Genomic DNA, 12,151 nt, shown 5'->3' with positions numbered 1-12,151 from the left:
TTCTCGTCAACAGGATCCATCTGGTTCCAATCACTACACGTATATGTAGTTGGTTATTTTCCCAGGATTTGCAGAGAAATTAGATGACACTAATTCCCAGCATGAAGACAGAACTAGCATGTCGTGGCTCCAGCCCACTTGCTTGGTCCTCTGGGCTTTCATTTTGGCCAGCAGCTCCTCCCCCCAGCATCCAAAGGTACAACTCCCTGAGCAACGACAACTTGCATCCTTCATCCAAGTAAGTTGGCATGGAACACATGCCAGTCTCACAACATCATCGTGGCACATCTCCAACTCACTTAGAGTACAGATCATCACTTGCTTTGCACCAAGACTGAACACTATGATGCTGGAAGGATACTTTGGATGGAGAGGTAAGCAACCATCTTACACCCATGGATCATAGCTGGGTGCATCTCAGAAAGTCTAACCTTGTTTCCTTTGCACTCACTCCCTTTGTCCCTACTTGGATGCCCATAACATGTCTGTCTTGCTTTTTTTTGCACATAGAGTCATAAAGTCATAGAGTGTACAGCATGGAAACAGACCCTTCGGTCCAACTTGCCCATGTCGACCAGATATCCCAACCCAATCTAGTCCCCCATGTCAGCACCTGGCCCAAATCCCTCCAAACCCTTCCTATTCATATACCAATCCAGATGCCTTTTAAATGTTGCAATTGTACTAATGTCCACCACTTCCTGTGGCAGCCCATTCTGATAGGATTCACAACCAATGGCATTTATTGCAGATATAATCCTCACTAACACGTAAACTCTCCCTAAACTCCCACATCCAACAAGAATAGCATATCATTCTACTAATGTCCTTGAATATATTTCATACAATGAACCATGAGTTTTGATCAGGGATAAAGAAGCTTAACTGTATTAAACATGTGGAGGTGCTCGTAGTTCAATTTATGTCCTAATATTGGTCCTCTGGCTGGAGGAATGGAAACCCAGTTGTTAAGTGATCCCTTCAGATGTCATTCCAATGAATAAAATTCCTCTGATCTTTGGAAAGTGCTTTGAGTACACATTTCTAAAAGTTTGCTTTGGTCCTGACAAAAATCTAGTCAACTGCTAATGTCACACTCAGCACAGGCTCTAACTGGTGACACCCTAACCTTTTCTAAATGGTTCTGAAGAAGAGTATTTGAATTTTGAAACATGAACCTTGTTTCTGCCTCCATAGATGATGAGAGACTTGCTGGGTTTCTCCAGCATTCTCTGTTTGTTTCAGATTTCCAGCATTTGCAGTGTTTTGCTTTTGCTCTAATTCTCCTTTGAAACTTAATTCCAGAGGAAACCTATATTTCCTTGTAAACTGGACCAAGACTGCTTCCACCAACATCTTCTCACTGTGCTTCTGTCAGCTTAATAAGGAATTCTGCAGTTTCAGACAATATACCCACATTATCCCGAACTCCTACAGTTTTCCCTGGAGCATCAGAGGATGAGGTAACCTTATAGAGGTTTATAAAATCATGAGAGACATAGATAGAGTAAATAGACAAGGTCTTTTCCCTGGGTGGGAGGTGAGGGAGAGTCCATAACTAGACGGCATAGGTTTAAGGGACCTAAGCGGCATCTTTTTCATGCAGAGGTAGTGAGTGTATGGAATGAGCTGCCAGAGGAAGTGGTGGAGGCTGGTACAATTACAACATTTAAAAGGAAAGGTTTGGAGGGATATGGGCTAAGTGCTGGCAAATGGAACTTGATTGGGTAAGGATATCTGGTCAGCATGGACAGGTTGGATCGTTTCAGTGCTGTACATCTCTATGACTCTATGAGTTTGCAAAACAACTTTAACTGGATATTGACCATCTGGACTCAGACAAAAATAATCTAAATAAAAATCCACACTTTTCATTTTCTTTCTCGAAAGCTATTTTTGAGAGCAAAATATTTTCTTTCCTTCTGTTCTTTCTGTATGTTTGTCTGTGTTTATTTGTTGCAAACATTATCCATTGAGTTTGATTACAGAAATACACTCGACAGTTTGGTGAAGTCGCATGACATCTGCAGTGGGCTGGCAAGATGAATACAGAACTGGCTTGGCTGTAGAAGACAGAGTCATGGTGGAAAGATGTTTTCTGAATGGAGATGTGTGACCAATGGTGTTCCATAGGGATCAGCGCTGGAATCCCTGTTGTCCATAATATAAATGAATGATTTGAAGGAGAATGTAGTAAATCAGAAGTAAGATTAGTAAGTTTGTGGACAACTGGGAAGCTGCAGGTAGTGAGGAGTGCTAGAGGAATACAAAGACAAAGATAGGCTGGACAAAGAAATGGCAGATGGAGTTTAATTCAGACAAATGCGAGGTGATGCGGGAGAGAAGTATACAGTAAAAGGCAGAACATACAGGGGGATCTAGATATACCGGTTCATAGTTCCCTGAAAGTGGCATTGCAAATACAGTAAGTAAAGGAACGGTAAGTAAAGGGCATTCTCAGATAACTGCCCAGGGACTTAGAAATAGTCAGCTGCTCATAGTGGTCAGAGTCGGGCTATTTTCAACTTTGGGCAGGGGAGAATACGGGGAGATAGGGATGAGCTGAATGTCAGGCAGCCCACCACCTGCCTTGACACTTGCTGTCTTACCGTGGGCTAGTTTCCCCCTGCAATGACAGGGAGGCACACATGAAGGGCAATGAAAATGTGTGGAACAGCTGTTATTGTTGGTACAAGTGGGGAGGTTTCCCGAGTGAAGATGCAGCACAGAGGTCAAGATTAGTGGTGTCAGGGGTTGGGGTGGGTGAAAGTGAGTAGCTAATTGAGAGAGTGGTGGCGCGTGAACCTTGGTGGGAGGTGAGTTCAATAGCAGAGATTGAGGGATTGATAGGTATAGGAGAGAAGATGGTGAACTTTACTCTGGCAGGTAGAAGTAGATACTCTGGAGAACCTTCTTTAACAGGGCTGGACATTCTTCCAGACATCTGAGGGTGCTTAAACCGAGGTGGCAACCTCAGCTGGCATGGTCTGGTGATGTGGGAGGAGGAAGTACTGGGAGAGGAGGAAGTCCATGTTAGCACCGTCCTGACCAGCAGCACCCTGCCTCAAAAGCGAGGTGCTGACTTCGCCCATTCGCCAGTTCCAGATCAAATGCCAATTACCATGCGGGACAGTTTGGTGTAAACTGGGAGATTCACAAGCATCATTTTTCAAGTTATTTGGTGTGAGTCTGGGCCTGGTGTTTGAGTTGAGTAGTAAAGATGTATGCTGACAGTTCATAGATGTTTACGTGTGGTTAGAAACAATTGATTTAGTTCTTGCATTTACAGAAACATTGTCTATGTTTTCTGCTAACCTAATTCTACCTGACAAGTAAATTGGGAACTATGCGTACTTTGATTAACATTTTAGGTTTTGCAACAAATCTGGGAATAGTAGGGTTTAATTTACAGCAGGTTACTCCAGTGAATCGTGACACTCTTCAATCCATGAAATGATACACAGTTGCTTGTCCAGGTACCAGGTAGCTTGCTGCAACATTATCAGCTCAGATGTTCAGTAATATAGTTAAACATTTAAATATCGACAGGCAGGTGTAGCTCATGGGAAGGGCCATTAGATTGAATGCTACAGGAAAATCTGGACCATTGCATTTAGAAATATTGGCCTTGTTTACTTTTGGGAAAATTGTTCAGAATTCTAAATATGCATGTTCAGAGGGAGGGTTATATGGACCCAAAATGTTAACTCTGCTTTCTCTCCACAGATGCTGCAATGCCTCCAGCAATTTTTGTTTCTGTTTTTGACTTTCAGCATTCGCAGTTCTTTGTTCTTTTTGTATTTCTTTCATATTTGATTCCCAATGAAGCCTAAAAGCAATGGCAAATTCTGAAAGGACTGAATCAAAATGCAAATGGACATATTGAATGAGATCCTTTTAGTAAAACTAATAATGTGCCAGAGATATGTGGTAAAAGAGGCAAGATAAAAACATAATTCTAAGCTTTCCTTCTGTTTTATATTTCATTGTTTTCAGTATAAAACTCACACATTAAACTTATGGAACAGTTTGATAATATGATGTTATAGTTTGAAGGAATCACAATTTGTATTATTTTTACTGATAGAATCAGTAGAAATGGGTGGCTCAGTGGTTCACTTCTGCCTCACAGGCCCAGGGACCTGGGTTCAATTCCAACCTCAGGTGACTGTGTGGAATTTGTCCATTTTCCCCTGTGTCTGTATGGATTTCCTCCTGCTCTCCAAAGATGTACAGGTTAGGTGGATTGCCCATGCTAAATTGCCTATAATATCCAGGATGTGCAGTCTGGGTGGGTTAGCCAAGGGAAATGAAGTGTTATAGGGCAGGGATCTGTGTGGAATGCTGTTTGGAGGGTCAGTGTGGACTCAATAGCAGAGTGGCCTGCTTTCACACTGTAGGGATTCTATGAGACACTTACTGAAATTAATTGCCCTCTCATATGCCATAGCACTGGAGAAGAGAAATGCAGTTATTGCATTCCCCTGGTCAGCAATTATTCCTCAATTCATGCAGCAGATAAACTGCTTATTTCATTGTTGCTTGTGGGAGTGAGTTATATTTTAATTAGCAATCATTCTATCTAATTTCCAACATTTACACTTAATAAATAGTATACATTGACTCTCAGGCTTCTTCAGATTTGAGTACATGATGGAATGAGTTTTGTGATCAAAACATATGAAATAGGAACAGCAATAGAGAAATGAAGAACTGGAGTGATATTATCAATATTTGTTTAAGAAACATACTCATAATTTTCTCCAAAGTGTAATATGATGGAAAATTTCCCTATGACATTATGGTAACTTTCAGGTTCGAGATATGTTAAAACTAGTTCAATTTTTAAACCAAAATGAAAGAGAATTGATCAGTCAGGGGCAGAGATTTTAAAGTGTTAAGGATTGAGCCGGCAGATATTGGCTTTGTAACATTTAAGATTACATAGCAATTCAGTAAAACAGGATTCCTTTAACATCCCCTTGACAATCAAGATTCTCCTATGTTGATCATTTTGCTGGTTTTTCATGGAGGTGCAATAACAAAATAGCTGTTGGGCACAATCAGACATTTAAGGAACACAAACTGTCTGGTTCTGACACAATAATTTATCATTTTCATGCATGATAAAACAGGCATCTGTCCTATTTTGAGCTGTCTGTAACTACAAGTTATGCTGTCCTCAAATTCCTCCTCAGGGGAATTCTTCCAAATTTCACAGTTCACAAAGTACAAGTAGAGCGAATGAATACAATGCTTTATGCAGAGGTCAAAAGACACCCTTCTCTGCCAGTTCAATGTTACAAATTTCATAAGAATAGAGGACAACAACTTTATCTTTGAATGGCCCTTTATGTTATTAGCAGTTTGTTCCAGTATGTCTGTCCTTGCAATTTCCTGCTCCCCCGATGGATTTTTAATCACATTCCTCATTGTATACTTATCAGACTTTTACAAAACCCATATGTATGTAAGCTTATAATAAAACTCACCAATAAAAATGTCAGCTATAAGTAGGCTTAGTGTAGAGATTGACATTAGGCCTCAAAAGCATAGAGATCCCACACAGGTTTATTAGGTACTAAGTGCAATAAAAGTGGTTCATCACAACAGTGTCAAACTTCAAGCAAGATAACAACAAGTTTAAATTGGTCAAAGCTAGACTTAAGACTATTATCAGGGAGCATATTATTCAGTAGGGCCGTGGCGTGGGACATTCTGGATGCAGCCACGGCTGCAGTGGGAATATAGGTTTCCAGCAAGAGGAAGACCTAGATCAGCACAATAGTGTTAACTTCATGTGGGGTCACACCATCTTTTAATCCCCATGAATTTTCAGTCTTAAAACTCAATGCACTTTACCCAATTCATCTCTGTCTGAAACGTGAAAGATGTGATATGCATGCAGGTTATGCAAACACGTTAACATCGGGTCCTTTAACAAATGGCTTCACAGAAAAGATGCTCAGTTCAGCAGGTAAATGTGCAATGCACTGTGGTTACAAACCAACAAGTCAATGGATCTAAGGACATTAGTGTTAATCAGTGTTATTCTAATGCTGAACTATTGGCAAATAAGATATTGTTGTGGTTCTGTTCGCCGAGCTGGGAATTTGTGTTGCAGACGTTTCGTCCCCTGTCTAAGTAACATCCTCAGTGCTTGGGAGCCTCCTGTGAAGTGCTTCTGTGTTGCACTGAGGATATCACCTGGACAGGGGACGAAATGTCTGCAACACAAATTCCCAGCTCGGCGAACAGAACCACAACAATGAGCACCCGAGCTACAAATCTTCTCACAAACTTTGAAAATAAGATATTAGTTAACTATTATGTAACTAGCTTGCCTAGTTAGTTGAAATGTTAATACAGACTTCTTGGTGTATAGTGGCTGAATGGTTAGGGATGACGTCCTGGAGGTCAAAGTGTAAATTGTTTTCAATTTGTTAAAAATAGAGTACTTTTCTGAACAAAAAAAAAGCTAGTTTAAATGAGTTTTCTACTGCTTAAAGACAGTTCCTAAGCAGCACTTCCTGAGACAAAGAACTACATCAGAGTTGCACACAAAGAACCAGTGACATCAGCTTGGTACACTTCTGTAGAATGTTGGCTCTATAGCCAAAGATGCCCTCATGAAGCAGGTAAAGAAAATACTACTGAGGTTGAAGCATTAGTCAAGGCTTTTGGTAAGAGCTTTAACCAAAAACAAAATCAGATCATCCAGTGAGATTTGATCAATGGTCCCATTAGCAAGGGGAATCAATTGAAACATTTCAACAGATTCATTGAGATTAGTTCCTTGGAAAATGGGATAATAAGAGATTGCAATGCATCAGAGATGAGAAGTTGTCAGATTTTCTTCAATCTGAAGTGTAAGTCACACTAGAAAGGGGTGTTTCAATATGATACTCAAGTAGATATCAGGACCCAGAAACGATCTGTTCTTTGAGGTGTCTTCTGATGTGATTTGTTGGTTGTGTAGGCCGCAAGATGGCATTGTTACCTTTCCGAAAGCTAACAAAAATTCCAAAATAGTGGAAAATGGCCTCGCTGTCTCTATTCAGCTGTTGAAGGGGTGATTCAAGGCAAGAGTACAAGCACAATGAGTACTCAGCAGAGGGAGCTGAGTGCTATCAACATGGGAGAATAGGACACTTCAAGAAATGATACAAAACAGCATCACTTGCGTTGCCACAGAAATAGAGAAATTCCATCTTCCAAAGGAAAGAAATTTGAAAAAGCAAAGGTCTAAGAAATTAAGGATGAAGATCTTCAGATGTACCATCAGTTTGTAACCAAACTCAGTTATAAAATATGAGAGGCCTGTGAGACTCTATATAATGGAGCACTGAAAGACTTCAGTATAAGTAAAAATCCATATATTCAGCCATGTCTCAGTGAGTAGGTGCAGTGCTCCAAGATGAGAAGGAAAGGAAATACAATAAAACTTTCCAAAATTATTGGAAATAACTGCACGGAGGCCAGTATCCCATCTCCAACTCACCCCTTTTAACATGTGCACAGGAGATGGATTCTGACCAGCCAGTTCATAGCTAGTCCCTACAGTGAGAAGACTCTTTAAAACTCCTGACCTTTATTTTGACAGCTCAAAGTCAGTCCCTAGACTGAGGAGACCTTCTGAATCTCCTGTTTAATTTTTTTTAAATTCCACCACACTACCACTGTACAACAGTAATGCATATTATTTCCCCACGTCACCAATGGTTGTGTGAAAGTGCAATGACTCAGTAAAAATACACCATTGTGCAAAAAACTTTATTCTATACTTTCCACCACCAGGAAAACACCCATGTGGTAAGCCTCTTGTTTATAGCTGTCAGCCAGGGTTCCCTGACTGGCCCAGATTAACAGCCCCAATCAGGGAACTCATACTCAATAAGATCTCCCTGGCCAACCTCGTTATAATCACCACAGTTATTCAGCGAGTTGTCCGTATTCATTTCATAGAAGCCCTACAGTGTTAGTCAAACTAAAATTGGAGTATCACATTACTCTGCGAGAAGATGCTAAACCCATCTGCCTGTACACTCATCGCTATTGTAGAGGGTAAAGCTCAGTTAGACAAAATGTTCAAAAACAGAGTGTGCGAGATGATTATCCCATCTCCACCCCTCTGTTTTCATTCTGCTCCGTAATTTTATTTCATTTATTTTATTTATCTTCTTTTTTTCTTTTTTTTCACTGTTCTGTACCTCTTATTTCTTCATTGTCTCTCTTTCTCTCGCACCCCACTCTCTCATCACCTTCTTCCTCTCCTCTTCCTCCTTTGCTACCCTTATCCCCTGTTTTCCATTTTGCCTCTGCTTCACCCATCCCCCCATCCCTCGCATATTTTGTCACAGCTCCTAATCTCCCTATAATCTCTCTATGCACTGTCATTATCACCTCTTTATTGCTACCTTTGCTTCTGGAGGCATGACTCACCTTCTCTCTGCCTCGTATAAATAGCTCCTTATTTCTCCCTTTTTTTTAGCTTTGACAAAGGGTCAGTTAGACTCGAAATGTCAGCTCTTTTCTCTCCTTACAGATGCTGCTGGACCTGCTGAGATTTTCCAGCATTTTCTCCTTTGTATTCAAAAACAGGGTCAGATCACCAGCAACAGAACAGAGTCAATAGTGATTAAGACTGGCAACCATTCTAAAATCCAATTGAGAACTAAGATTGTGTGTGGATCTCACTCAGTTGAACAAAAAGATTCAAAGACAAGTGCATCCAATTTTGTCAGTCAATAACAGGTTTGCCCAATTTGCTGGAAACAACTACTTTACCAAATTAGATGCAATCTTGACTGATACTGTGAGTCAACATGGCTGACTGCATTCATTCCATCATTGGAATCATTCTGTTCTAATTGCTCCCTTTTGGAATTTTATCCACACAGACACTTTTCAGCGTGATGTCAAGGATTCTTGAAGGCAAAAAAGAACATGGATGATCTCCTGATAAATGGTGAGACAATAAAGGGAGGAGGACTGCAGAGTCAGAGATGTCTTGAGGCCATTACAAATGCAGACCTTTATAATTAAGAAGAGAAATAAATTCTCAAAGGCAACAATCACATTTTTGTGACAGGAGGAAGATATTTGTGGATCCCAGAAAGATGAAGGCCATCAGTGGATTTCTTCATTCAATGCATACAGTCTACTGCACTTCTTAGGCAGAGTGAACCAAGTAGATAAGTTCATTCCTAAGGCAAATCAACCCCAATGCCCCGTGGCCCAACATTTCAACTCCCCCTCCCACTCTGCCAACGACATGCAAGTACTGGGCCTTCTCCACCGTCACTCCCTCACCACCCGACGCCTGGAGGAAGAATGCCTCATCATCCGCCTCGGAACACTTCAACGCCAGGGCATCAATGTGGACTTCACCAGTTTCCTCATTTCCCCTCCCCCCACTTTACCCCAATTCCAACCTTCCAGCTCAGCACCATCCTCATGACCTGTCCTATCTGCCAATCTTCCTTCCCACCTATCTGCTCCACCCTTCTCTCTGACCTATCACCTTCATCCCCACCCCCATCCACCTATTGTACTCTTGGCTACCTTCTCCCCAGCCCCACCCTCCCTCCCATTTATCTCTCCACCCCGGAGGCTCCCTGCCTTCATTCCTGATGAAGGGCTTTTGCCCGAAACATCAATTTCCCTGCTCCTTGGATGCTGCTTGACCTGCTGTTCTTTTCCAGCACCACTCTAATCTAGGCTCAAATTCATTCTAAATCTGACCAGTGTCACTGAACCCATCTTTTGAAACAAGGGCTAACAATGGAATTGGAGTCAGCAACAGATTGAAGCTTTTCAGAAGATTAAGGAGAATCAGATATATTGGCTCACTATAACCCATGCTTATTTACTTTTGTAGCTGTGGATGCATTGTCCGTGGAACAAAGTGCACTTCTTATTCTTAATAATTGACCCAGGAATCCTGTAAACTTCAGATCAAAAGTATAGATAGAAACTGAACAGAAACATGTTACAATTGAAGAAGATGCATTGGCTGTTACATGAAAGATTTCCAGATCATCCCATGGGTTTATGGTTCCAAGTCAAAACAAGTCATAAGCCACAAGTTACATTATTGGGATCACAAAAATACCACTGCAACTGCAAAGTTTCAGGCTCAGACTAAAGAGGTATGCCTCCATGATAGACTATGTTTGAGGCAAGGCACAGATCATGGCTGATATAATATCAGGGCAACAGTGAATCAAGCTGATAAATAAAACATAATCTTTACGAAAGAGATAGAAACATAATCTACTGCAATTTCTAGTACATGATCAACCACAGAGAAATTTGTGCAGCTCAGAATGGAGACAAAGAATGAACAAAGGTTAGATACTCTACCTGAAAAGGTGGTCCAAATGCTCTCCAGCAGATCGAGTTTTGATGAAGATATCAGACAGAGACAGCCCATTTCACCAGATACCATGCAGAATGATGCAGCGGTTCCAGAAATGGTCACAACCCATTGCACTCATGTGGAAATCAACTAGACCAGGTGTTCAGTCAGAATTCCAGAATGATTTGAGCGTTAGATTAGGACTTTGGCTGGGGGAGCAAGGTGATGATGGTAATTATGTTAATTACAATAATAGCAATGTAAATAATAAAAATAAATAGCTGGAATTAAGTAAACAAAGTAAGAGAGGAACTTAGGGTCAAGTGATGCAGTAGAATTGAACATTTAAGTGGTGATGATCTTACTGTGGCATCAGCTGGGTAGAATAAAATAGGACAGAGCAGAAGACAGATCAGACAGGAGTGTGTTAGGAAGGACATACTCCTGATTGGAGAGTTGTAATCAGTAACCTGTGAACATTGAAATCTAAATAAAGAGGACTATAACATTGAAAGAGTGAAAAATCTTATTTGAAGATAAAGATGAACTACTGATGCTGGAGACCAAGACAATTGGTAACCAAGTAAAAAGGAAACAGATAGACTGTACAGAATGCGCAGAGATACATGGAGAAGTACATATTACAGCATATAAGGAGTGGTATCTTCATAAAGCATAGCACAAAGCACCCTCAGAGAGTAAGAATGACAATTTAGTGAGATTTTATGCAATGGTCTCAACTCTACTTGCTTGGCTGAAGCAGAACATAGAATTTCATCAGCTACATAAACATTTGTACACACATAATGATTACAGTTAAAGGCCCAAGTAAATGAGATTTCTGATAATTAACCAGCTTGGTGAGATTGCAGTGAAAACATTGAGAACACTGTGGCTAATCGGACAACTCATGCAAAATATTTTGAGTGACTTTGACTAATTTCATTAATAGGTCTGTTCTGGATTTAGGGTCAGGTGACAAAGATCAAGTGATAGTCTATGAATCGTTTGAAGTTTCTTATCATTTTGCTGAAAGAGGTAGAAAAGAGGTGGAATATACTGGGAAATTAATTTTCTCAGGGTTCCTTTTCCACTCTGTGAATTGAGCAGAAACTCATGTAAGTGTGTCAAAAGGGATTTCTGAACTGGAGGAATCCAAAAAAAAAAATTCATCCCCATTACTTTTCTTACTGATGAGTTTGCACATAAGTAACCAGGGGATTGAGCTTGTCGACTTCTCTTGGGTTCTCTCAGGGCTTCTCTCAGGCAGCTAGTGCAGGAGTCTTTTATGGATATACCCATTTCAAACAGGTATGCTGGTTTGGAAAATGTAGGGGGCAATGGATTCTCAGGGGAACGTAGCACGAACAGCCAAGTTTCTGGTATTGAGACTGGCACTAATGCAACGAGGGGCACGTCGGCTTCCAAGAGATCAATTGTGTTGGGGGATTCCCTAGTCCAAGGTAGAGGCAGACGTTTCTGTGGCCAGCAGAGAAAAAGCAGAATGGTGTGTTGCTTCCCTGGTGCCAGGATCAAGGATGTCTGAGAGGGTGCAGAATGGGACTCAAGGGGGAGAGGGACCAGCAAGAGGGCATTGTCCACATTGGAACCAACGGCATAGGAATGGAAAAGGTTGAGATACTGAAGGGAGATTACAGAGAGTTAGGCAGAAATTTAAAAAGGAGATCCTTGAGAGTAGTAATATCTGGATTACTCCCAGTGCTACAAGCTAGTGAGGGCAGGAATAGGAGGATAGAGCAGATGAATGCATGGCTGAGAAGCTGGTGTATG

Source organism: Chiloscyllium plagiosum, unplaced genomic scaffold, assembly GCF_037043375.1.
Source record: "Chiloscyllium plagiosum isolate Xiang-an unplaced genomic scaffold, Cpla_swu_hap1 HiC_scaffold_18, whole genome shotgun sequence".
Taxonomy (NCBI): domain Eukaryota; kingdom Metazoa; phylum Chordata; class Chondrichthyes; order Orectolobiformes; family Hemiscylliidae; genus Chiloscyllium; species Chiloscyllium plagiosum.
This window is presented reverse-complemented; position numbering follows the sequence as displayed.